At 37.2% G+C, this 6,000-nt stretch overlaps 1 protein-coding gene across 4 annotated transcripts in view; it reads left to right on the top strand.

Moving 5' to 3' along the window:
- The first annotated feature begins 291 nt into the window (after positions 1-291).
- Positions 292-6,000, top strand: part of LOC145681086 (uncharacterized) — a 158,055-nt gene continuing 152,346 nt past the window's right edge. For all 4 annotated transcript variants that reach the window (XR_014130723.1, XR_014130722.1, XM_081752457.1 and 1 more), the window contains exon 1: positions 292-426. The gene's annotated coding sequence lies outside the window, so the exon portion shown is untranslated. The remainder of the gene's footprint in view (positions 427-6,000) is intronic.

The following is a 6,000-nucleotide window of genomic DNA, read 5'->3' as shown; positions in this document are numbered from 1 at the left end:
TAGAAAGTACTTTCCCGGTGGGACCCTGGGTTGCAGTACGGCCCTGGTACCGAACCGCGGACTCCACGCACCAAAGGTTGGCGCTCTACTAATACACCATGCCATAAAAACAAATGTAATGAACGACAACGTTTTCCAAAAGATTTCCATGACTATTCTTAATCTGCACACTATTATTATTATCGAAATCTGGTCATTTTTAGATAATAATCCCAACACGGTAATTTCAAGTCTGAAACAGAACAATCTGCTACAGTAGGTTAGATACACTCGATCTAAGTTCATCCAGTTGGTTAACCGCGTAACCTTGACTGCGATGCAGACGGAGATTACACAAACAAGAAAAATTAACTGCAGTAGCTGAACATTGAAGTGGATTTAGCCGTGTTCGTACATACAACACATACTACGGATTTCTTCTAATTAGTAAGTTAATTTATTATCTTCAAACTTTCAATATGTGGTAGCTGAATATTCTTTATCTTTCTTTCAGTGAAATTTACAATGGAATAGCTATGAATTGTGGCATGGTAGTAATAGGGCCTACACTCCTCTTGCTTTCACTTTTACCTACTGTATGTCTCAAACAGGATGATTTACATACCAGAGCCCTGCACGGGCCGGGCGCGCCCGGTTCGGCCCGGCCTGGCCCGACCCGGCCCGACCCGTTTCAAGTAATATCAAACTGGACCGGGCCCTAACCGGGCCGGGCACATATCGGGCCGAACCGGGCCGGCGGTTCGGAAACTAATGTTGTCAACCTATTTGTTTTTTTTAATGTCCTCCACTACCTCTATTTTTGCCGTGTTTGTACGGTCTTACTGTCAGCCTATGTTAATCGTAATGTGTTTGGGAAACTGACTCTTTATTCAAGACTGCGATGTACTGGTAATACTATTACTATTACTACTTCTACTACTACTATTACTACTTCTACTATTACTACTACGACCACTGCTAATACTACTACAAGTGCTACGACTTCGCGTCAGAGTTGACATGTCTGGTGGTACCGAATTTACCTTCTAAGTACAGAATAAAATTGAGAAATGCTAGTTATTATGGCCGGTCTGCGTAGAATGTGAACCGATGCTTGATCTACGAGGGAGAATAGTGGCTCAATAGAAAAAACACTCACATCTGGTGCTAGAGGTCGTCGGATCAATCCCTGCTCATGCTATGTGAGCTTTGTTGTGGACAAACATCGTGTGCATGGGAATTTCTGGGGTCGTCCCGCTTCCTCCCACTGTTTTCTTTCCACCAATTCATCCCATCATCATCCATTCAGCCTGAGCCGTAGTTACCTAAAGAACGTATGATAAAGTCAAGTACTTGACCTAGTAAGTAGAATTTGGTACGCTACCATTGGACCACGGAGGGCAAAACCATAAACTGGCGTGCTCATAAGATCAGTGCAATTTGTAGTAATGTTCAATTAGCAAGGCAAATATCGAATGGTGTTACATGTTCATGTATTGTTTATAGTATGATGCTACAAATATAACAAAATATAATGATCAAATGTATCACCAAATCGCCAGGGTCGATTAGGTGTTCCTGGAACGGTGGCTCAGTGGTTGAGCGTTCACCTCTGGTGTATGGGGTCCCTGGTTTGATCCGAGCTCTCGCCAAGTGAACTTTGTGGTGGACAAACACCGTGTGGGGGGTTCGCGGCGTTCTCCTGTTTCCTTCCACTTTATTTACTCCACTATTTCATTTATTTCTCACCATCGTCTCCTTTAAGCTAGTTGGCATAACTTGGAACCACCTACCAAGAAGAATAAACTAATGGATTGGGAAGATAGACATTCAGTCTCTGGTGAATTTGATGATGAAGTAGACATCTACCTCAACATGTCATCATGTGTAAGAGAACTAGATATACTGCAGTGGTGGAAGCAACAAGAACAAACATTACCAAAATTGTGTAAATTAACGCGTCAGTATCTCGTCATCCCTGCTTCTAGTGCGTCTACTGAAAGAGATTTTTAGTACTCAGGAACGGATAAATGCTCTAAAGCCTGAAACTGTTGACTCTGTTTCGGTGCTATTCGATGCGTACAAGGACATACAGTAAAGCGATGTTCATTTTGCACTATTGGTTTCTTAGGAAACCTTATATTTTCATTTTCTTAATATCAACTATCCCTTCTATTATATGTGATGTTAAGAGGCATTTTTGATAGCTGATACCTATACATTTTTCATTCAGGGGACTTTTGAGCAGGGCTTGCTAACTTAACATAATGTGCGTTATTATTAATTCGTTATTTGTTACCATACCTATATGATAACGAAAACTGAGACTAAATGAATAACGTTACTGCGTTAAATACCGTTTTAGTTGTTACTGATAGAATTACGGTACTTATTAAAAATAACGTTATTGCCAGGCGAAGAGAGCATTTCGTTATTAAGACTAGGTTACTGCTGCAATAATGTTAATGCATGATAACGTAATAGGTTTCATTAAAATGATAACGTTAAAGACATGACTGTTTAACTCAATATAAATTGCATTTAATTGCTTCAACTATATTCGTTATTTGTTACGGTTCCAATATCGTAACGAAAAACGAAACCAATTTAGTAACGTTATTGTCATAGGTATCATTTGAAATGTTACTCTCACAATTACGGTACTTATTAAAAATAACGTTATTGGCAGGTGAAGAGAGCATTTCGTTATTAAGGTAGGGTTACTACTGCAACGAAGTTAATGCATGATAACGTAATAGGTTTCATTAAAATGATAACGTTAAAGACATGACTGTTTAACTCAATATAAATTGCATTTAATTGCTTCAACTATATTCGTTATTTGTTACGGTTCCAATATCGTAACGAAAAACGAAACCAATTTAGTAACGTTATTGTCATAGGTATCATTTGAAATGTTACTCTCACAATTACGGTACTTATTAAAAATAACGTTATTGGCAGGTGAAGAGAGCATTTCGTTATTAAGGTAGGGTTACTACTGCAACGAAGTTAATGCATGATAACGTAATAGGTTTCATTAAAATGATAACGTTAAAGACATGACTGTTTAACTCAATATAAATTGCATTTAATTGCTTCAACTATATTCGTTATTTGTTACGGTTCCAATATCGTAACGAAAAACGAAACCAATTTAGTAAAGTTATTGTCATAGGTATCATTTGAAATGTTACTCTCACAATTACGGTACTTATTAAAAATAACGTTATTGGCAGGTGAAGAGAGCATTTCGTTATTAAGGTAGGGTTACTACTGCAACGAAGTTAATGCATGATAACGTAATAGGTTTCATTAAAATGATAACGTTAAAGACATGACTGTTTAACTCAATATAAATTGCATTTAATTGCTTCAACTATATTCGTTATTTGTTACGGTTCCAATATCGTAACGAAAAACGAAACCAATTTAGTAACGTTATTGTCATAGGTATCATTTGAAATGTTACTCTCACAATTACGGTACTTATTAAAAATAACGTTATTGGCAGGTGAAAAGAGCATTTCGTTATTGAGGTTATCGTACAGTTGCAATAACTTATTGAATGCTAACTTAATAGGTTGTATGTCAATGATTATGTTAAAGACACAACCTTTTAACGTAATATAATTGCATTAAAATATTCGTTACTTGTAACCGTTCCCATACCGTAACGAAAAGGAAAACTAACTGAATAACATTATTATTTTAGGTATTATATCAACTATTACTCTTATAATTAGGGTATAGAGCTCCTCCGTGGCTAAGCGGTTAGCGTACGCACCTTTTCCTTGGGAGATCTGGGTTCGATTCCCGGCGGGAGCTTATGTGGTTCGGATTCCATGTTAATCAGTAGGTCCTGTCTTATATAACCTCGCTGCTGAAAAGGACGTTAAACTCAAAATCAACTCAACAATTAGGGTATAAAAAGTAATGTTATTGACAGAAAAAGCAGCATTTCGTTACTAATTGTAATATTAAGAATCAGTTCTGTACAGTTGCATTAAATGTTATTGAACGGTAGTGCAGTAAATCGTAAAGGAGAAGATTTGCTTAAAAAAAAAATGAAGTATTTGGTTTTACGTCCCATGCTTATGCCGGATAGGCTAAAATGCATGTCGATGGTAAGAATAAATGTGAGAGAATTAAGAAAGTGGGGAGAGATGGGATAACCCCCCAAAAACCACACACATTGTGTTTGTCCTCCATAAAACCCACTTGGCTCAAACTGGCATCGAACCAGAAACCCCACGCAGCAGAGTGGACGCTCTACCACTGAACCACCGCGGCCCCTTTTCTTTTTCATGTACGACTTTTTTTTTTTTTTTTTTTTTTTTTGTAGTTAAAGAAAATTATATCAAAACTTAGCCAATATCCAATATTTGTTAAATATATGAGTACACTCTCCGAAAGGGGCAGTTTTGGAATTCCAACCATTGACGCTTCAGAAAATGTTAAGCATGGAAATTGAAGAAGTACTGATGAATTACTATAGTAACTCGTAAATGTTACAGGAAAGTGTACTATTTCAATTTTGAATCCAAACTATTAAATTATAAACAGCATTTCATTTCTTCTGAGCACTTGTCTTTTCTGCGGGACGCTCGGGGTTGATTTCCGCCGTGAGCTCATGTGATTTGGATCCTACGTAGAACCACACCACAGAAAGTCTTGACAGTAAACATTATGTTAAACTCCAGACAAATAAGCTTGTTTTAATCACCCTTCAGTGTCATATTTTTCATTGTGTATGATCGGTTAATTGATTGGTCTGGAGTTTACCCTTATCCATCACTGAGGCTATGTGAGACGTGGATCTATAGCTAACGTAGGGTCCTAAGGATTGATTTTCTACCAGGAATCAAATCCTGCTCTCCCGCGCCAAAGGTTTGTACAGTAATCATATAGCCACGAGGGAGTATCATTGTTCTATGTAGTGATGAGCAAATGCAAGACCAAGACCAAGACCCGGGTGGTCTTGGTCTTGGTCTTGCACATAAAGTCTTGGTCTTGGTCTTAGTCTTGCTTGCAAGAGTCTTGTAAGTCTTGCTTGCAAGAGTCTTGTAAGTCTTGCTTTGTAGAAATCTCATGCTTTTCATAGGTAAATTTTACTCTGGATATAAGTTATAATAAAGTCTACAATGAGCCAATAGTAATGGAAATATATACAATGGATGTTCCTAAATGTAATATAGTTTACCTTCGTGTAATATGACAATAGTGTACAACATAGGCGATGACCTTTATTTTCTTTTTCAATGGGTATCCCGCTCAAGACTGCTCTATAGAGTAGTAGTCTTGACCCACGCTTCACTACTTACAAGATAAATCACAACGTTTCATAATCTTTTTATGTTTTTTTAACAGATCCAACACTCCACTGGTTCTCAAACTAGGGAGGTTACACCTGAGACACATGAAAGAAAATCAAGACAGCATAGCTTATTGAAATATCATGAATTGCAAAATTATTTTTCACTATAAAGGCGTCAGATTTTTGTCTTTTCAACTACGATTAGCTAATCTTTGTATTAAACAAACTTCCAGTTAAATATTAAAATTTTGTTTTATTGATTCCAATATGTTCTGTATGGGGCAGAAACATGGGCATGGAGAAAAAGGAGAAAATTAACTGGGTTGAACGGAAAACGAATGAGAGATGTTAGAAATAGTAGCAATAGGGGAAGAAAAAATTAGATATTGTTAAGAGGGAGATGAGGAACTGGTTGGGATATTGGCTGAGGAGGAAATGTATTATGAGGGACGTGCTAGAGGGTATGGTGGAAGGAAAGAGAGGGAGGAGACGAAGGAGAGTGTAGTTGAAGGAAAGTATTAAAACAGAAAATTGATGCGTCAAGACGAAGAGACCAGCTTAGGATCACCGTACATCGAAGCTTCTTAGTTCCAGCAAGTGACCTACCAATAATGGTAGAATAGCTATGATGATGATAATTATGGTGATATGTTTATTAATATTGGCCAAAAAAGAGAGAGGAAAAATTAAAATAATAATTATTA

Source organism: Thermobia domestica, chromosome 3 (genome assembly GCF_964235325.1).
Source record: "Thermobia domestica chromosome 3, izTheDome1.hap1.1, whole genome shotgun sequence".
In the NCBI taxonomy this organism is placed as follows: domain Eukaryota; kingdom Metazoa; phylum Arthropoda; class Insecta; order Zygentoma; family Lepismatidae; genus Thermobia; species Thermobia domestica.
This window is presented reverse-complemented; position numbering and strand designations above follow the sequence as displayed.